At 48.1% G+C, this 21,479-nt stretch overlaps 3 non-coding genes and 1 pseudogene across 4 annotated transcripts; all 4 read right to left on the reverse strand.

The window, feature by feature from the left end:
• Positions 1–13,674: 13,674 nt before the first annotated feature.
• LOC106997895 (uncharacterized) lies at positions 13,675–18,525 on the reverse strand (annotated as a pseudogene). Its single transcript, XR_013416873.1, has 4 exons — positions 18,200–18,525; positions 17,307–17,400; positions 16,300–16,501; positions 13,675–13,894 (listed from the first exon to the last, which is right to left on the reverse strand). The product of XR_013416873.1 is annotated as an uncharacterized LOC106997895 (transcript).
• LOC144340784 (small nucleolar RNA ZL8) lies at positions 16,192–16,274 on the reverse strand. Its single transcript, XR_013417098.1, has one exon. It is a non-coding gene; the product is annotated as a small nucleolar RNA ZL8 (small nucleolar RNA).
• On the reverse strand, positions 16,596–16,662 carry LOC114677871 (small nucleolar RNA SNORD52). The gene has a single exon (XR_003729298.1). It is a non-coding gene; the product is annotated as a small nucleolar RNA SNORD52 (small nucleolar RNA).
• On the reverse strand, positions 18,110–18,172 carry LOC114677875 (small nucleolar RNA SNORD48). The gene has a single exon (XR_003729303.1). It is a non-coding gene; the product is annotated as a small nucleolar RNA SNORD48 (small nucleolar RNA).
• Positions 18,526–21,479: the final 2,954 nt, after the last annotated feature.

The following is a 21,479-nucleotide window of genomic DNA, read 5'->3' on the forward strand; positions in this document are numbered from 1 at the left end:
AGTGCAAATGTTGAGGAAGTGGTCCACTTAGAGGCGCAGATTCCAAAGAATAGAAGTCCATGTTCGAAAGTGTAGAAGTTTGAGATCATTTATATAGACATAAAGTTTATGGAAGCTTAGCAGAATTTCAACATCATTTTATAGTAAGGTTTATTGCATAGTTACAATGATCTGATTAGTCAAAATTTTTTTTCTTTTTTTGGTGGGGGAGGGAAAGGTGTTTTTTGCATTCCACACTGAAGATGCAATAGTCGTGGGATCTTGGGTGCCATCTGGTCTGAGTCAGTTATGGGACAATAAAGGAGGTAGTTAATCTACAACAAAGCTCAGTGATTGGAAAGGAGGTTTCATTAAAGAACAAGAGCAATGAGGAAGAGAGTTTATTTATTTATTTATTTATTTATTTATTTTTTGAGACAGAGTCTCGCTCTGCCGCCCAGGCTGGAGTGCAGTGGCGTGATCTTGGCTCACTGCAAGCTCTGCCTCCCGGGTTCACGCCATTCTCCTGCCTCAGCCTCCCGAGTAGCTGGGACTACAGGCGCCCGCCACCTCGCCCGGCTAGTTTTTTTGTATTTTTTAGTAGAGACGGGGTTTCACTGTGTCAGCCAGGATGGTCTCGATCTCCTGACCTCGTGATCCACCCGTCTCGGCCTCCCAAAGTGCTGGGATTACAGGCTTGAGCCACCGCGCCCGGCCGAGGAAGAGAGTTTATAAGAAGCAGAATTGCAAACATGCTACATGACTCAGGCTCCAAGGCTTAACTTCCCCCTTGGCATAAACTTAGAGACCTGAAGTTTTGTTTTCTTTTTACAGTGGACTTTGCAAATCATAGCCTGGTGAGTACCCACTGGATCAGCAGCCAAAATCTAGCATGAAACCCCTTCCCCAACATCCCCTTACACCTTGCACGGCCCTCCTTCCCTTCACACATCCATCCCCACTCCCAGCCCCTTTCCTTAAGATCAAACTAGCTCAGGCTGTTTCTGTCTTCTCAGCTGTCCCTTAAGTAAGGGAAAGAGACAGTAACAATGAACACTGACCTGAACAGCAAATACCAGCGACCAGGGACCATGGATACTTTTTGCTAATGTAATCCTTCCAACCAAAAGTCATGACAAGGAAGGAATAGGAAAAAATCAATGACTTTTTTTTATTATTTTTTTGAGACAGGGTCTTACTCTGGCACCCAGGCTGGAGTGCAGTAGCATGATCACAGCTCACTGCAACCTTGACCATCTGGGTTCAAGCAATCCTCCCACCTCAGCCTCCTGAGTAGCTGGGACTACAGGCACGTGCCACCAAGCCCAGCTAATATTTTTATTTTTGTAGAGACAGGGTCCCACTATGTTGCCCAGGCTGGTCTTAAACTCCTGGGCTCAAGTGATCCTCAACCACCCCACCCACTCGGCCTCCCAAAGTGCTAGAGTTAGAGGCCTGCCCACCCATAGCCATCTAATAATTTTTGCCCAAGAAAGGATTGGGAAGGAAGATCAAAGCAAAGGCTTGGACATCTTTTCAACAACAACAAAAAAAAAACACAACAGACTCAAATTATCACAGTAGAAGAAGTATAGGTCTTCCTTTTCCTAATATTTTAGGATTTTTTTTTTTTTTTTTTTTTTGAGACAGAATCTTGCTCTGTTGCCCAGGCAGGCTGGAGTGCAGTGGCATGATCTCGACTCACTGCAGCCTCCACATCACGGGGTTAAAGTGGTTCTCCTGCCTCAGCCTCCTGAGTCTTTGGAATTATAGGTGCCCATCACCACACCTGGCTAATTTTTTGTGTTTTTAGTAGAGATGGGTTTTCACCATGTTGACCAGGCTGGTCTCTACTAAAAATACAAAAATTAGCTGGGTGTGGTGGCACGCACCTGTAGTCTCAACTACTCGGGAGGCTGAGGCAGGAGAATCGCTTGAACCCAGGAGACAGAGGTTGCTGTAAGCCAAGATCGCGCCACTGCACTCCAGCCTGGTGACACAGCAAGACTCTGTCTCAAAAAGAAAAAAAAGAAAAAAAAGAGGCCAGCCACGGTGGCTCATGCCTGTAATCCCAGCATTTTGGGAGGCCGAGGCGGGTGGATCACCTGAGGTCAGGAGTTCAAGACCAGCCTAGCCAACACAGTGAAACCCCTGTCTCTACGAAAAATACAAAAATTAGCCAGGCATGGTGGTACGTGCCTGTAATCCCAGCTACTCAGGAGGCTGAGGTAGGAGAATCACTTGAACCCAAGAGGGGAAGGCTGAAGTGAGCTGAGATCACGCCACTGCACCCCAGCCTGGACAACGGAGAGAAACTCTGTCTCAAAAAAAAAAAAAATTCTGTTTAAAAATACAAAATTAGCTGGGCATGGTGGCACATACCTGTAATCCCATCTACTTGGGAGGCTGAGGCAGGAGAATCACTTGAATCCAGGAGGTGGAGGTTGCAGAGAGCCGAGATCGCACCATTGCATTCCAGCCTGGGCGACAAGAGCAAAACTCCATCTCAAAAAAAAGGTGGCTAGAGGCAGTGGCTCATGCCTGTAATCCCAGTACCAGTACTTTGGAAGGCCAAGATGGGCAGATCACTTGAGCCCAGGAGTTTGAGACCAGCCTGGAAACAACATGGCAAGACCTCAGCTCTACAAAAAATTTAAAAATTAGCTGGGGCAGTGGCCCACACCTGTCGTTTCAGCTACATGGGAGACTGAGGTGGGAGGATCACTTGAGCTCAGGAGGTAGAGGCTGTAGTGAACCAAGACCACACCACCAGCCTCAAACCTGGGTGACAGAGCAAGACCTTGTCTCAAAAACAAACAAACAAGAAACCCACAGCACATTAGGTCAGATACTTTTATAAAAAATTTTTTTAGGCCTGGCACAGTGGCTCACACCTGTAATCCCAGCACTTTGGGAGGCCAAGGCGGGTGGATCACAAGGTCAGGAGATCCAGACCATCCTGGCTAACACAGTGAAACTCTGTCTCTACTAAAAATACAAAAAATTAGCTGGACGTGGTGGCGGGTGCCTGTAGTCCCAGCTACTCGGGAAGCTGAGGCAGGAGAATGGAGCGAACCTGGGAGGCGGACCTTGCAGTGAGCCGAGATGGTACCACTGTACTCCAGCCTGGGCAAGAGAGCAAGACTCTGTCTAAAAAAAAATTAGAGTGAAAAAATAAAAAGACTGATGAGTCTGTGTTTCAAAAAAACTCTCCAAACCCCCAAACTGTTTTAAACTTTTTCCTCTACTCTCTCACTCTCTCCCCTCAGCCCCATTCACACACACACTTTTTTTTTTTTTAAGACGGAGTCTTGCTCTGTCGCCCAGGCTGGAGTGCAGTGGCGCAATCTCGGCTCACTGCAAGCTCTGCCTCCCAGGTTCACGCCATTCTCCTGCCTCAGCCTCCCGAGTAGCTGGTACTACAGGTGCATGCCACCACACCTGGCTAATTTTTGTATTATTAGTAGAGATGGAGTTTCACCATGTTGGTCAGGCTGGTCTCAAACTCCTGACCTCGTGATCTGCCTACCTCGGCCTCCCAAAGTGCTGGGATTACAGGTGTGAGCCACTGTACCCGGCCTAAACTTTTTTTTTTTTTTTTGAGACAGAGCCTTGCTCTGTCACCCAGGCTAGAGTACAGTGGCACGATCTCAGCTCACTGCAACCTCCGACTCCCGGGTTCAAGTAATTGTCCCACCTCAGACTCTCAAGAGTAGCTGGGATTACAGGTGTTCACCACCACACCCGCCTAATTTTTGTATTTTTAGTAGAGATGGAGTTTCTCCATGTTGGCCAGACAGGTCTCGAACTCCTGACCTCACATGATTCACCCGCCTTGGCCTCCCAAAGTGCTGGGATTACAGGCATGAGCCACCGTGCTAAACAACACACTTCTTGTAAAGACAGGGTCTCACTCTGTCACCCAGCCTGGAGTGCAGTGGTGCAATCATGGCTCACTTCAGCCTTGACCTCCCAGGCTCAAGCAAACCTCCCACCTCAGCCTCGCGAGTATTTGGAACCACAGGCGCGTGCCACCACACCTGCTAATTTTTGTATTTTTTTGAAGACATGAGGTCTCGCCATGTTGCCCAGGCTGGTCTTGAACTCCTGGGCTCAAGCAATCCACCAACCTCGGCCTTCCAAAGTGCTGGGACTACAGGTGTGAGCCATGGTATCTGGTCTGAATATTAAGTGATATTAGGGAATTAAATTTACTTTTCTCAGGTATAATGGTATTGTGAATATGCAGATAAACATCCTATTTTTTGGAGATGCATGCTCACATACAAAGGGATAAAATGTCATAATCTCTTTAACATACTTCGAAATGATCCTACCAAATATAAGTACATACACATGCTAATATCATTGTTTGCCAATTTTCTTTTTTCTTCCTTTTAGAGACAGGGTCTTGGTCTGTCGCACAGGCTGGAGAGCAGTGAGTGGCACAATCATGGCTCTCTGTAGCCTCAACCTTCTGGGCTCAAGCCATCCTTCCATCTCAGCCTCCCAAGTAGCTGGGACTACAGGTGCTTGGGACTACAGCTAATTTTTTAACTTTGTAGAGAAGCAGTCTCCACCCAGGCTGGCCTCAAACTCCTGCACTCAAGCACTCCTTCTGCCTTGGCCTCCCAAAGTGCTGGGATTACAGACATTAGCCACCACGCCTGACCAAAACTTTTAAAAGTTTTTTTTGTTTTCTGACAGTTCCTCTGCCTCTTTTAGAGGAAATCAACCCAGTGTGGAGCACAGGTATTCCCTGTGTGGCACCAGGAGATGGGACTTGCTCCCTGTTTCAAGGTGGTACCAGCTAATGCTGCAAGGCCCTTTGAAGAAGGCTCCCCCTTCCAGTTTATTATCTGCCATCAGTAAATAACTGGGGATTATCAGCTGACATCTTTATCTTCACTACATTCTTTAGAGTTTAAGACAGGCAACAGCCAGCCTAGAATGTGACCCACTTCCACCTGAGGTTCACCTGACTGGGGGCAATAAAGTTTAACATTTCAAGAGTCAGCAGGTACTTTAACCCTTAGGATAATTTGTTTCTTTATATAGTCTTTGGAAAATGACACAACAATTAAAAAAAAAGAAAAAAGGAAAAAGAAAAAAGAAAAAAAAAAACCCGCCAGGCATGGTGGCTCAGAAGGCAAAGGCTGCAGTGAGCCAAGATGATGCCAGTGCACTCCAGCCTGGGCAACACAGCGAGACCCCGTCCCCCACAAAAACAAAATCATGGGAAAGTAGAATGCTAATGAAAAGAAAGTACTACAATAAACAAACTAACAGATGGACCTGAGATGCCAAAAGCCAGGTACCCCTGTATGCCATTGGGCAGCAGAGCTCATGATGGCTCTGTGGCTGTTCTGACTGCAGGTAACAAATCCACGTAACAAAGTAGGACGGGCACAGTGGCTCACGCCTGTAACCCCAGCACTTTGGGAGGCTGAGGCAGGCAAATCACAAGCTCAAGACCAACCTGATCAACATGGTGAAACCTCATCTCTACTAAAAATACAAAAATCAGCCAGACATGGTGACGCATGCACACCTGTAATCCCAGCTACTCAGGAGGCTGAGTCAGGAGCATCGCTTGAACCTGGGAGGCGTAGGTTGCAGTGAGCTGGTATCATGCTACTGCACTCCAGCCTGGGCAACAGAGCAAGACTCCGTCTCAAAAACAAAACAAACAAACAAACAAAAAAAGCAACTCTGGAGTTGGAGCATCTCATTCCATCCTTCATGTTTCAAAACTTCCTTTTCATGTCATCTCTGATTTCTCTGCTCCACATTATGGATTATTTCTCCCTCCAACTCACTAATTCTGTAGTTGGTCTGCTGTTTATCTTGTTTATTGTGTATCTTTTTTTTTTTTAAAGAGATGGGGTCTTGCAATATTTCTTTTTAGAGATGGGGGTCTCGAACTTCTGGGTTCAGGTGATCCTCCCACCTTGGCCTCCCAAAGTGCTGGGATTACAGGCATGAGTCACCACACCCAGCCCCCAAGCTACGTTCTTAAGATACTAAGAAATATTTCAGATGTCCAAAAATAAGAAACGAGAGGCCAGGCACATTACATATGTATACATACTAGTATGTAATGTTTACATACTACCAGTATGTAAACATATGTTAATTTTACATACTACTAATATGTAAACATTACGTATTACTAGTTGTTGGTTTGTTTTTTTTTGAGACAGTCTCACGCTGTTCCTCAGGCTGGAGTGCAATCTCAGCTCCCTGCAACCTCCACCTCCTGGGTTCAAGCAATTTTCATGCCTCAGCCATCAGAGTAGCTGAGATTACAGGCGTGCACCACCACACTTGGATAATTTTTGTATTTTTAGTAGAGACGGGGTTTCGCCATATTGGCCAGGTTGGTGTCAAACTCCTGGCCTCAAGTGATCCACCTGCTTCGGCCTCCCAAAGTGTTGTAATTACAGCCATGAGACACCGCACCCGGCCCCAAAAGCTTTTAAGGTTATTTCTGGGCTCTAGAATTTCCTCACAACCCAAATGATGCAAATTCCATCCATAAGTTGCTGGTGCAGGTTTGGGTGTACCCCACAAAGCCCGCAGCTCTGACTCTGGCCAATGGATAGAAATTTTACTCCTTGAACACTGACAAAAGAGCTCCAAGCAGCTCCTGGGTTTCTGTAGTGTGGCCGAAGCAGAGTAGAGATGGGGTTTCACCACGTTGGCCAGGCTGGTCCCGAACCGGACTTCGGGTGTAGAAGATGAGGTCAGAAAGTTGATGGAGCTAGACTGGGAGGGCCTTGTTGGGTGGCCCTTGTAAGATGGAGTCTTTTACTCTGAGTGAAATGGCAGCTATTACAGGATCTTCAGAAGAGGGGAGACATGACATGACTCCTGATTTGGAAGGAACCTTCCGGCTGCTGTGCGGAGAGAGCCTGTAACGGCAAAAGTGGAAGCCAGGAGACCAGGTAGGAGACGGCTGCGGTTGTCTAGGTAAAAGCCAATGGTGGCTCCCACCAGGATGGAGCAGCAGTAAAGGTGGGAGACACAGATCCTGCTATCATTTCTAAGGTAGAGACAGTATGATTTACTGACAAATTAGATGTAGCATGTGAGAACAGGACAGGAGTCAGGCAGATTCCCAGGGTCTAGCCTAAGCAGCTGGCAGGTAGAGGTGTCACCTCGAGGGCCAGCACACTGGCCAGTGGGTAAGGATTCCAAGGATTCCTGTCTCCCATTTCTGTGGGGAGACAGGCTGAGGCCAAGCCTTAGGAGGCTCACTGCCTACAGCAGCTGAAGTAGCAGGCCAGTCTCTATTAGAGTAACTGCAAGCTGCGGAGTTCAGCCTGGGGGACTGGGAAGGAGGACTGTTTATTACTGAAGTTGCCCCACTCCTGGTATGGAAATGGGGCCTAAAGAAATGAGGAAAATAGCATTTTGGGGTGAGGTCTTTCAGCATCACCACTGCGAGGGAAAAGAAGTTCACATGACCATGGGGTTGAGGTCTTTCAGTATCACCACTGCGAGGGAAAAGAAGTTCACATGACCATCTTCACCATGGCTGTAGCTCAGTCTTACACCCTAAACCTGGAATGGCACCCACCACACAGGGGAGGACTTGGACCATACAAAGAGCAGGGGAATGCAGAAGAGACCCTTGGGGACAAGAAATGAAACCAACGGCCGGGCGCGGTGGCTCAAGCCTGTAATCCCAGCACTTTGGGAGGCCGAGACGGGCGGATCACGAGGTCAGGAGATCGAGACCATCCTGGCTAATATGGTGAAACCCCGTCTCTACTAAAAAAAATACAAAAAACTAGCCGGGCGAGGTGGTGGGCGCCTGTAGTCCCAGCTACTCGGGAGGCTGAGGCAGGAGAAGGGCGTAAACCCGGGAGGCGGAGCTTGCAGTGAGCTGAGATCCGGCCACTGTACTCCAGCCTGGGCGACAAAGCGAGACTCCGTCTCAAAAAAAAAAAAAAAAAAAAAAAAAGAAATGAAACCAACAAAGCTGAGTGTGGTGGCATATGCCTGTTGCCCCAGCTGCTGAGGAAGCTGAGGTGGGAGGATCACTTGAGCCCAGGAATTCAAGTCAGGCCTGGGCATCAGAGCATGACTCTATCTCTTCATTTATTTAGAGACAAGGCTCACTCTGTTGCCCAGATGGCAGTGCAGTGGCACAATCATGGCTCACTGCAGCCTCAACTTCCAGGGCTCAAGCAATTCTCCCACCTCAGTCTCCCAAGTAGTGGAACCACAGGCATGCCAGCACACCTGGCTAATTTTTAAATTTTTTTGTAGGAACTAGATTTCACCGTGTTGCCCAGGCAGACTGGTCTCAAGCTCCTGGGTTCAAGAGATCTGCCCACCGCTGCCTCCCAAAGTGCTGGGATTGCAGGCGTGAGCCACCGCACTAGGCATCTTTTTTGTTACAGACAGGATAGGCCGGGCTTGGTGGCTCAAGCCTGTAATCTCAGCATTTGGGGAGGCCAAAGCAGGTAGATCATTTGAGTTCAGGAGTTAGACACCAGTCAGGCAATATAGTGAAACCTTCATTGTATAAAAAAATTTAAAAATTGGCCGGGCGCGGTGGCTCAAGCCTGTAATCCCAGCACTTTGGGAGGCCGAGACGGGCGGATCACGAGGTCAGGAGTTCGAGACCATCCTGGCTAACACGGTGAAACCCTGTCTCTACTAAAAAATACAAAAAACTAGCCGGGCGAGGTGGCGGGCGCCTGTAGTTCCAGCTACTCGGGAGGCTGAGGCAGGAGAATGGCGTAAAAACCCGGGAGGCGGAGCTTGCAGTGAGCTGAGATCCGGCCACTGCACTCCACCCTGGGCGACACAGCGGGACTCCGTCTCAAAAAAAAAAAAAAAAAAAAAAAAAATTAGCTGGGCATGGCCAGGCACAGTGACTCACCTGTAATCCCAGCACTTTGGGAGGCTGAGGCAGGCAGATCACAAGGTCAGGAGATTGAGACCATCCTGGCTAACATGGTGAAACCCCATCTCTACTTAAAATACAAAAAAATTAGCCGGGCATGGTGGCTGGCGCCTGTAGTTCCAGTTACTCGGGAGGCTGAGGCAGAAGAATGGCGTGAACCTGAGAGGTGGAGCTTGCAGCGAGCTGAGATTGTGCCAGTGCACTCCAGCCTGGGTGACAGAGCAAGACTCCGTCTCAAAAAAAAAAAAAAAAAAAATTAGCTGGGCATGGTGGAGCACCTGGAGTTCCAGCTACTTGGGAGGCTGAGGTGGGAGGATCACTTGAGCCCAGGAGATCAAGGCTGCAGTGAGCTGTAATCTTGCCACTGTACTCAAGCCTGAGCAACAGAGTGACACGCTGTCTCAAAAAGAAGAGAGGGTACGCCGGGTGCAGTGGCTCACATCTATAATCCCAACACTTTGGGAGGTGGGTGGATCACTTGGAGTCAGGAGTTTGAAACCAGCCTGGCCAACATAGTGAAACCCTATCTCTACTACTCAAAAAATAAATAAAAATAAAAAAGAGGTTATCTATTTACAAACGAGGAAATTGTTATGGGAATGACTGAGGAACTTAGCCAAAGTTAACCTAGCAGTAAGTGTTCAGTCTGGCTCCTGAATCTTTTTGAAACAATCTCACTCTGTCACCCAGGCTAGAGTGCAGTGGTACCATCTTGGTTCACTGCAGCCTCCACCTCTCAGGTTCAAGCGATTCTCACGCCTCAGCCTCCTGAGTAGCTGGGATTACAGGTGCATGCCACCATGCCTGGTTAACTGTATGTATGTATGTATATATTTTGAGATGTAGTTTCATTCTTGTTGCCCAGGCTGGAGTGTAATGGCACGATCTCAGCTCACTGCAACCTCTGCCTGCCAGCTTCAGGTGATTCTCCTGCCATCAGCCTCCCGAGTAGTTGGGATTACAGGCGCATGCCACCACACCTGGCTAATTTTTTTTTTTTTTTTTTTTTTTTTTTTTTTTGTATTTTTAGTAGAGACAGGGTTTCACCATGTTGGCCAGGCTGGTCTTGAACTCCTGACCTTAGGTGATCCACCCGCCTTGGCCTCCCAAAGTGCTGGGATTACAGGCGTGAGCCACCACACCCGGCCCTAGTTGTATTTTCTGTACAGGCAGGGTTTCGTCATGTTGGCCAGGCTGGTCTCAAACTCCCGGCCTCAAGTCATCCACCTGCCTCAGCCTCCCAAAGTGCTGGGATATAGGTGTGAGGCACCACGCCAGGCTAGGCTCCTGAATCTTGACCAGTCCCTTATACTTCCTCTGTGATACTGTCATTTTAAACAGTCAAGTGTCATACAAATAGAACTCCTGATATATACTACCCAGACATACCCATCAGCTTATAAAAATACATTCCGAAGGTTTTTTTTCCTTTTTGAGACGGAGTCTCGCCTTGTCACCCAGGCTGGAGTGCAGTGGCACAACCTTGGCTCACTGCAACCTCTGCCTCCTGGGTTCAAGCAATTCTCCTGCCTCAGCCTCTGTAGCTCAGCAGCTGAGATTAGACACATGCTACCATGCTTTGCTAGATTTTTGTATTTTTAGGGGAGACGGAGTTTCACCATGTTGGCCAGGCTGATCTTGAACTCCTGACCTCATGTGATTTGCTCACCTCAGCTTCCCAAAGTGCTAGCATTACAGGCATGAGCCATCTCACCCAGCCGGAAGTCTTTTTTTTTTTTTTTTAGGATGAAGTCTCCCCCTCTTGTTGCCCAGGCTGGAGTGCAGTGGCATGATATCGGGTCACTGCTACCTCCACCCCCCAGGTTCAAGCAATTCTCCTGCCTCAGCCTCCCCAGTACCTGGGACTACAGACACACGCCACCACGGCTGGCTAATTTTCACATTTTTATTAGATACGGGGTTTCACCATATTGGCCTGGATTGTCTCCAACTCCTGACCTCGTGATCCACCCACCTTGGCCTCCCAAAGTGCTGGGATTACAGGCGGGAGCCCGGCCCCTTTTTTGTTTTTTTTTTTTTTTTTTTTTTTGAGACGGAGTCTCGCTCTGCCGCCCAGGCTGGAGTGCAGTGGCCGGATCTCAGCTCACTGCAAGCTCCGCCTCCCGGGTTCACGCCATTCTCCTGCCTCAGCCTCCTGAGTAGCTGGGACTACAGGTGCCCGCCACCGCGCCCGGCTAGTTTTTTGTATTTTTTTTTTTTTGTAGAGACGGGGTTTCACCGTGTTAGCCAGGATGGTCTCGATCTCCTGACCTCGTGATCCGCCCGTCTCGGCCTCCCAAAGTGCTGGGATTACAGGCTTGAGCCACCGCGCCCGGCCTGTATTTTTTTTTTTTTAATAGAGATGGGGTTTCACCATGTTGGCCATGTTGGTCCCAAACCCCTAACCTCAGGTGATCAGTCTGCCTCAGCTGCGATTACAGGCATGAGCCACCATGCCAGACCCTGAAGTTTTTTAATGGCCACAGATGTGTCTGGATGGGTGGACTCCAAATGAACTATAGGAAAATACATGAACAACAAAAAAAGTTGCAGGCCAGGCATGGTGGCTCTGGCCTAGAATCCTAGCACTCACTTTCAGACACCAAGGCTGGCGGATCACCTGAGTTCGGGAGACCAGCCTAACCAACATGGAGAAACCCTGTCTCTACTAAAAATTAGCTGGGCATGGTGGCACATAATCCCAGCTGCTCGGGAGGCTGAGGCAGGAGAATTGCTTGAACCCAGGAGGCAGAGGTTGCGGTGAGCCGAGATCGTGCCATCACACTCCAGCCTGGGCAACAAGAACAAAACTACGTCTCAAAAATAAATACATAAAGCCAAGCGTGGTGGCTCACACCTGTAATCCCAGCATTTTGGAAGGCCAAGGCAGGCGGATGGTGAGGTCAGGAGATGGAGACCATCCTGGCCAACATGGTGAAACCGCATCTCTAGTAAAAATACAAAAATTAGCTGGGTGTGGTCGTGCACACCTGTGTTCCCAGCTACTCGGGAAGCTGAGGCAGGATAATCGCTTGAACCTGGGAGGTGGAGGTTGCAGTGAGCTGAGATCACGCCACTGCACTCCAGCCTGGCAACAGAGCAAGACTCTGTCCCCTCCACCAAAAAAAAAAAAGTCACGGTAGAACACATGAAGAACTATTCTTTTTGAAAAATAAAAAATGAGCCAGGCACGGTGGCTCATGCTTGTAATGCCAGCACTTTGGGAGTCTGAGGTGGACAAATCACAAGGTAAGGAGTTCGAGACCAGTCTGGCCAACATGGTGAAACCCCCATCTCTACTAAAAATACAAAAAGTTAGCTGGGCGCTGTGGCGGGTGCCTGTAGTCCCAGCTACTCAGGAGGCTGAGGCAGAAGAATGGCATGAACCTGGGAGGCAGAGGTTGCAGTGAGTCGAGATCGCGCCACTGCACTCCAGCCTGGGCAACAGAGCGAGACACCATCCCAAAAAAACAAAAAAGAAAAATGTTGTCTCCTGTGTCTGGTGGATCATTCAATTTTTATAAAGTTCAAAAGATACACAAAATTAAAATGATACATTGTTTAGGAATGCACTCAGTAAAACTAAGAAAAGCCAGAAGATGATATACCCAGTTAATTCTCCAAGTAGGAAGAAGAAAAAGTGAAACTGAATCACACAGGTTTGCTTCAAAGTTATTGGTAATGTTCTGGCTGGGCACATTACTTGAGGTCAGGAGTTCAAAACCACCCTGGTCAATATGGTGAAACCCCCATCTCTTTAAAATAAGGTGTGCAGCTGTAGCCCCAGCTACTGGGAACGCTGAGGCACGAAAACCACTTGAACCCCGGAGGGACAGGCTGCAGTGAGCCGAAATTGCACCACTATATTCCAGCCCAGCTAACAGGGTGTAACTGTCTCCAAAAAAAAAAAGGTGGCTAATTAGGTAGCCGTGTAGATACTTTACAATCATTAAAAAAGCTAAAATTTGGCCAGGCTCAGTGGCTCACACCTATAATCCCAACACTTTGGGAGGCTGAGGCAGACGGATGGTTTAAGGTGGGTGGATCACCTGAGATCAGGAGTTTAAGACCAGCCTGGCCAATATGGTGAAACCTTGCCTCTACTAAAAATACAAAAAATAGTTGGGGGAGGTGGCAGGTGCCTGTAATTCCAGCTACTCAGGAGGCTCTGAGGCAGGAGAATCACTTGAACTCAAGACGCAGAGGTTACAGTGAGGCGAGATTTTACCATTGCACTCCAGCCTGGGCAACAAGGGCGAAACTCCACCTCCCCTCCACCAAAAAAAAAAAAAAAAAAAAAAAAAAAACCTCAAATGATTGTCAAGTCTAGTGTATTATACATAATACTATGTCAACCAACCAAGAATCTCTAATATTAGGGTTAAGGTGGGGTACAGCCTAACTCTTAGCATTAACTCACAGGGCTTCACCTTTCACTTCCCTTAATCTTTTTTGAGACGGCTGACTGGAGTGCAGTGGCATGATCTCTGCTCACTGTAACCTCCAACTCCCTGGTTCAAAGCCATTCTGCCACCTCAGCCTCCAGAGTAGCTTGGGATTACAAGGCATGCATCACCACACCCAGCTAATTTTTGTATTTTTTTTTTTTTTAGTAGAGATAGGGTTTCACCATGTTCGCCAGGATAATCTCGATCTCCTGACCTTGTGACCCACCCACCTTGGCCTCCCAAAGTGCTGGGGTTACAGGTATGAGCCACTGTGCCCAGCCCCCTCAATCTTTTTGTACCTTTTCACTGAGACCAAACCATGTCTTGTTTACTTTAAAATGTTTTATTAGAATTTTGATAAAAGCAAATACTTGTACATAAGACAAATACAGGAAATAGAAGCTCTCTACTTGAAGTGCCCCCTAATTTTCAGGCATTCTTCCCCCAATAAGGTGACAGCTGCTCACACAGGGTAATACAGGAAAGTTGTCAGTTCTTAGGATATGCCCAGCACCAGGCAGAAGATATTCTTTGTGTCAGCAAATTCCTGAAAATTCATAAAAAGAACATTAGAACCATATAGAATGTACCAATACAAATGAACGATTTCATGTCCTTTGCAGAAACATGGATGCAACCAAAGGCCATGATCCTCAGGTGAATCAATATAGAACAGAAAACCAGATACCGTATGTTCTCACTTGCAAGTGGGAGCTAAATGTTGAGTATACACTGAACCCAAGTAACGAAATTGCACATAATACCCCCTAAATCTACAACAAAAGCTGAGGCTGGGCATGGTAGCTCACGTCTGTCAGTTCCAACACTTTGGGAGGCCAAGGCAGGAGAATCACTTGAGCCCAGAAGTTTGAGACCCAGCTTGAGCACCATAGTAGGACCCCATATCTACAGATTTTTTTTTTTTTTTTTTTTTTTTTTTGAGACGGAGTCTCTGCCGCCCGGGCTGGAGTGCAGTGGCCGGATCTCAGCTCACTGCAAGCTCCGCCTCCCGGGTTCACGCCATTCTCCTGCCTCAGCCTCCCAAGTAGTTGGGACTACAGGCGCCCGCCACCTCGCCCGGCTAGTTTTTTGTATTTTTTAGTAGAGACAGGGTTTCACTGTGTTAGCCAGGATGGTCTCGATCTCCTGACCTCGTGATCCGCCCGTCTCGGCCTCCCAAAGCGCTGGGATTACAGGCTTGAGCCACCGCACCCGGCCAGATTTTTTTTTTTTTTGAGATGGAGTCTTGCTCTGCCACCCAGGGTGAAGCGCAATGGCGCCACATCAGCTCACTGCAACCTCCACCTCCCAGGTTCAAGCTACTCTCCTGCCTCAGCCTCCTAAGTAGATTACAGACAGGCACCTGCCACCACGCCCAGCTAATTTTTGTATTTTTAGTAGAGACAGGTTTTCACCATGTTGGCCAGGCTGGTCTTCAACTCCTGACTTCAGGTGATCCACCCACCTCAGCCTCCCAAAGAGGAGGCGATTACAGGCATGAGGCACCGCACCCATCCTCAAATTTTTTTAAAAAAAATTAGCCAGGGATAGGCTAGGCGAGGCTTGCGGTGAGCCGAGATCGCACCACTGCATTCCAGCCTGGGCGACAGAGCGAGACTCGTCTCAAAAAAAAAAAATTAGTCAGAGATAGTGGTGCATGCCTGAGTCATTAGCTACTCCAAGGGTGAGGTGAGAGGCGAGCTTCCACCCAGGAGGTTGAGGCTGCAGTGAGCTGTAATTGCACCACTGCACTCCAACCTGGGTGAGAGCAAGATTGTCTCAAAAAACAGAATAAAATTGTCAGACATTATGGCTCACACCTGTAATCCCAGCACTTTGGGAGACCAAGGTGGGCAAATCACCTGAGATCAGGAGTTCGAGACCAACATGGTGAAACTCCATCTCTACTAAAAATACAAAATTAGCTGGGCACGGTAGTGCATGCCTGTAATCCCAAGTACTCGGGAGGCTGAGAGGCAGGAGAATCACTTGAACCCGGGAGGCAGAGGGTGCAGTGAGCTGAGAATGCGCCACTGCAGTCTAGCCTGGGCGACAAAGCGAAACTCCATCTCAAACAAAAAATAAAATACATGTTGTGGGCTGGGGGCGGTGGCTAACACCTGTAATCTCAGCACTTTGGGAGGTCAGGCGGATCTCTTGGTCAGGAATTCAAGACCAGCCTGGCCACCATGGTGAAATCCTGTCTCTATTAAAAATACAACAATTAGCCGGGCCTGGTGGCGCATGCCTGTAATCCCAGCTACTTGGGAGGCTGAGGCAGGAGAATTGCTTGAACCTGGGAGACAGAGGCTGTAGTAAGCTGATATGGCGTATCATATCATGATAAAGAGTGTACCACTGCACTCCAGCCTGGATGACAGAGCGAGTCTCAAAAAATACACAAAACGTGTTGGGGTGGGGCACAGTGGCTCACTGAGGCAGGAGATGAAGACCAGCCTGTGCACAAAGTGAGACCCTATAATATAGTTTAGATCTGTCTCCCCACCAAATCTCATATTGAATTGTAATGGATCACTGGGATGGATTCTTCATGAATGGCTTAAGTACCATCCCGTTGATGCTGTGCTCATGACAATCAGTTCTCTAGAGATCAGTTTATTAAAAAGGTGAGGCAACTCCCAGCCATTGCTGCTGCTCTGGCCATGCTACATCCCTACTTTTCTCTGTACCTTATGCAATATAAAGTATCATGAGGCCTCCCCAGAGGCTGAGCAGATGCCAGCACCATGCTTCAAGTACATCCTACAGAACCATAGCCAATCAAACCTCATCATGTAAATAACTGGCCATAAAAACGTGAATTACAGGAGATTCTAGGCAGCATGAGGGTGGATCAGGTGGGTTCAAAGATCCTCAGAGAAAAGCTCAGAGACTCTAGTCCAACCAGATCATCATTACCACTCCAACTGAGCCAAAACAAAGGATAGTCACCATAGCAACGAAGGAGAACAGGCATGGCTCTCCACCTCTCCCAGCCTGAAGGTCAAGTCGCAGGAATCATTGTCTAAGCATGACAGCCATACAAAGCTTCTTTCCACGAGGGGGAGGTTCCAAACCTTAGGCCTTCACTCAGGTTAGTGCAGAATCTCTGTGAAGGAGCATTGTCCCTGGCTGGGCTTCCAGAGCTCACATTCTAACAAGGTGAAAACAAGACAATTTGAGAATAAGCAGAATTACGGCTCTTCCATTGGTCCCTCTTAGAAACCCAAGTATCCAGTTCCCTAAATGAGTCAGAACTTAGTTTTGACATCATGACCAGCATCAGAGACTCTAGTCTGTGAAATCATCATTCCCAATTAGGGAGATCTGGATCAAGGGAAGCCCTTCTGGAAAGAGATCTATCTAGTACATTCAAACAAAACACAACAGTCCTAATACATATTGGTCTAACAAATGAGTCCAAGAACGGACGTTAGAAAGGGAGTAGTAGAAAGTAATTTAAAACTGCAGAGAACAGCTCCTCTGGGAGGTCTCAGTGTACTCCTAGTTTACAGTAGAAATGAGTGGAGGAGTCAGGTTACCCAGCCTTCAACAAAAATACGGGGATTTATTAAAACGTAAAAATACAGGCCAGGTAAGGTGGCTCACGCCTGTAATTCCAGCACTTTGGGAGGCCGAAGCAGGTGGATGACCTGAGTTTGAGACCAGCCTGACCAACATGGAGAAACCCCGTCTCTACTAAATACAAAATTAGCAGGGAACAGTGGCACAAGCATGTAATCCCAGCTACTCTAGAGACTGAGGCAGGAGAATCGCCTGAACCCAGGAGGCAGAGGCTGCAGTAAGTGTAGATCATGCCACTGTACTCCAGCCTAGGTAACAGAGTGAGACTCTCCCCCGGTCCCCCAAAAGAGTAAAAACACAACGGTCACAAGGAAAATGATGTAAACCAAAAAGTAGTCTCTAGAAAGTTACCAACACCAGGCGCAGCGACTCACCCCTGTAATTCCAGCACTTTGGGAGACAGAGGCAGGAGGACTGTTTGAGCCCAGGAGTCGATACCAGCCTGGACAACATGGTAAAAGCCCGTTTCTGTAAAAAAACTAAAAGTTAGCCAGGAGTGGTGGTAGCACGTGCCTGTAGTCCCAGGAGGCTGAGGTGGAAAGACCACTCGAGCCCTGACGGCGGATGCTGCAGGGAGATCCTGGTGTTGCGCTCCAGCCTGGGCGACGGAGCAAACAGTCTCAAAAACAAAATAGCAATAACAAATACAAGGGTCACCAGCTGTGGTACGTGGATAGCTCAAAAAAGAAAAAAGTGGCAGGGCGCAATGGCTCACGAGGTCAGGAGATGGAGACCATCCTGACCAACACGGTGAAACCCCTTCTACTAAAAATACAAACATTAGCCGAGTGTGGTGGGGCGGGCCTGTAGTCCCAGCTAGTCGGGAAGCTGAGGCAGGACAATCGACTGAACCCGGGAGGCGGAGGCTGCAGTACTGTGTTCTTGCCACTGCACTCCAGCCAGGGTGACAGGCAGACTGTCTCAAAAAAAAAAAAAAAAAAAAAAAAAGGCAGGGAGGCGCATAATGCCCCATGAACGAAAGCCTGCTTGGGAACAAAGCTTTCCCAAGAGGCACTCAAAAGGCTCTCGCACCTAATACTCACCTTTACTCAAGGATAACACAGCGATGAACATCTTACAATTCCTAACGGGGAAATGAAACACAGGAACAAAGAATTAGAGATCTTGGCCATGAACCCCTCGTTGAGCCCGGTCTAGGAATGTTGGACCGAGAGGCGGTCAGAGCGCTGCGGTGATGGCGTCAGCGACACACTCAGAGTCACCTGGGGTCATCATCACTCCCCTCCTCTCCCCGGGCAACCGTCACCCCCATTTTACAGTCACTCGCACAACCCCACTCACAGTTGTGATGTCGCGATTAGTTAGCAGGGGCTGTGGCGCCGCTAGCCGAGTTCCAAGGAGAGGCACCAGAAACTCTACAGTGTGCAATGGTAGTTCACGCAGCTCGACTGGGGACCGCGCTCTCCTCCCTCGGCCAGGCCACGACGTACCCGCCCGCTGGCTGCTGCGCAAAGGCAGGGCAGGCCATTGGGATCCCCTGCTCCCCCTCACTCAACAGCAGGGCCTGCAGCACGCGGCACGAGAACATCACAGCTCTTCTACTAGGAACCCACGAGCCCACTCCGCAGAGAGAACTAAAATGGTGAGGCCGGGTCTATTTATAGCGGCGCCGGGTCGGGGGCCTGATGGGTATGGCTGTTTTCTTATCTGCCTGGCTAAACGCGCGGCATTTTCCCCATTGTTCATCCACATAGAACTACAACAAAGTGAAAGAAAGGCCAGGAAAGTATGTTTCACCCCCTTCTGGGCAAACATTCGGAGATGCTTTCTGAATTTTGAAAAACAAAAAACAGGGACCTGTCTGGCCAGGCGGAAGAAAGTCCCTGGCGCCAGCAGGCCAGCGGCAGCCGGATGCTGTTCATAAGCCGCTTCGCAGGAGCCCAAGGTCGCTTAATGACCTTGGGACTTCGCTGGAGCGCGCTCGCACCTGCGCCAGTTTAGGGTCCAGCTGTCCCAGTTTAGGGTCCAGCTGCCCTGACACTCCGCACGCCGTTCCCCCAGCGAAATCTGAATTCGTCTCCCAGCTCGATCCCGCAGACTGTCAGGCTCCTTAAGCTTCAATTAACCAAAACAAAACAAAAACCAAAATCACAAAAGCCAGGTGGGGCGTAATAGGTCACTCCTGTGATCTCAACACTTTGGACAGGCCTAGACAGAGGATCACTTGAGGCCCGGAGTTCGAGACCAGCCTGGGCAAATAGTGACACCCAACCCCCGTATCTATTTAAAAAATAAATAAATAAATAACAGCATTTTTGAAACTCATAAATCATTTCAAATCCCACGTTTCTGGACCCTTTCCTATCTCCCTCATTTATAAACGTGTATGATGTTTGGTGATGTGTGTTGTGTGTGTTGGTATCTTTTTCTTCTTTTTTTTTTTTTTTTTTTTTTGAGACGGAGTGTCACCCAGACTGGAGTGCAGTGGCGCGATCTCGACTCACTGCAACCTCCGCTTCCTCGGTTCAAGCGATTTTCCTGCCTCAGTCTCCCAAGTAGCGGAGATTACAGGTGCACACCGCCATGCCTGGCTAATTTTTATGTTTTTAGTAGAGTCAAGATTTCACCATGTAAGCTAGGCTGGTCTCGAACTCCTGACCTCAGGTTATCTGCCTGCCTAGGCCTCCACAAAATGCTGGGATTACAGGCGTGAGCCACCAAGCCCAGCCTGATTTAGAGTAGATATCTCTAGGCTCAGTTTTGGGGAGGAAGTGTTAGGGACACCTAGCTGATATGTCAGGAAGAACACCTTCAGGAAAGGCTTGTGTGGGAGGACAACCCATTACCGTAATCTTCTCAGCTTTATGCTGTGCAGCCTTTTTCTCCTTTCCTCATATATTTGCTATTTTTTAGAGTATTCATGAAAAAGGACAAAGAAGGTACTGTTCGTAAAACCTAGGGTAAAACCATCATTTAGAACCGGACACGAACTACTAAATGCCAACGATATTCAGGCAGGCAGTGGGGGAAAAAATCTTTGGCTCCTAAACCATCACTTGTTGCTCTCTAATTTGACCTTGGATGCAGCTCAAGTGACCACTTCCATATGCTAAATTGTCAAAAAGGTTCTAGAATACCTAATATAGAGGAGAATGGGATGAGGATTACAGAGGTGATACAAAGAACCTGACTCATCTTTCCTTTATGGCCATAGCCCCAAAATCTCATTCCTCCAGACCCTCACTTGGATAATTGCAGCTAGGGTGACCATAGCTGAAAATGTTAGTCTACCTCACATTTCTGCTCAAAACGATCTTAGAACTTTTGAAGTGAAGCTATTCAGACAAAATACTTTATTTTAAAAGGAGGCAACGAAAGCTAAATTAGTCTAAATAATTTGACTTGGTCACCCAAGTTGGGATTTGCAGAGCCATAGTCTGAACCTCCACTTCATTGTTGCTGTTTTGCCCATCCCGCAAGTTTTATTTTTTGTTTATTTTATCTTTTTTTTTTGAGATGCAGTTTTGCTCTTGTTGCTCAGGCTGGACCGCAGTGGTGTGATCTCAGCTCACCACAACCTCCACTTCCCAGGTTCAAGCAATTCTCCTGCCTCAGCCTCCGTAGTAGCTGGGATTACAGGGATTCGCCACCAAGCCCAGCTAATTTCTTTCTTTCTTTCTTTCTTTTTGACATGCAGTCTCACTCTAGCCCAGGCTGGAGTGCGCTGGCATGATCTTGGCTCACTGCAACCTCCATCTCCCGAGTTCAAGCGATTTTCCTGCCTCAGCCTCCCCAGTAGCTGGGATTGTAGGCATCCACCACCATACCCAGCTAATTCTATTGTGTTTTTTTTTTTTTTTTTTTTTTTTTTGAGACAGAGTCTCACTCTGTCGCCCAGGTTTCAGTGCAGTGGTGCAGTCTTGGCTCGCTGCAACCTCTGCCTCCTGGGTTCAAGGGATTCTCCTGCCTCAGCCTACCGAGTAGCTGGGACTATAGGCTCGTGCCACCACACCTGGCTTTTTTTTTTTTTTTTTTTTTAAGTAGAGACGGGGTTTTGCCATGTTGGCCAGGCTGGTCTTGAACTCCTGACCTCAGGTGATCCACCGGCCTCGGCCTCCCAAAGTGCTGGGATTACAGGCGTGAGCCACAACGCCCAGCCAGCTAATTCTATTGCTTTTTGTGGAGATGGGGTTTCACCATGTTGGCCAGGCTGGTTTTGAACTCCAGACCTCAAGTGCTCCGCCCGCCTCAGCCTCCCTAAATTCTGGGATTATATGCATGAGCCATCGCACCTGGCCCATTTTATTTGATTTTTAAATTGTTTTTGTAAATTGACAAACTTCAGTTGTATATATTAGGTACAAAATAGTCATTAACTATTAACACAATATGGAGTAATTAAATCAAGCTAATTAACATATCACCGCAAATACTTTTGTGATAAGAACATTTGAAATTTTGAAATATACACTTTTTTTTTTTTTTTTTTTTTTTTTTTTTGAGACGGAGTCTCGCTCTGTCGCCCAGGCTGGAGTGCAGTGGCCGGATCTCAGCTCACTGCAAGCTCCGCCTCTCGGGTTCACGCC

The sequence above is a fragment of the Macaca mulatta genome, chromosome 4, assembly GCF_049350105.2.
Source record: "Macaca mulatta isolate MMU2019108-1 chromosome 4, T2T-MMU8v2.0, whole genome shotgun sequence".
NCBI classification, from domain to species: Eukaryota; Metazoa; Chordata; class Mammalia; order Primates; family Cercopithecidae; genus Macaca; species Macaca mulatta.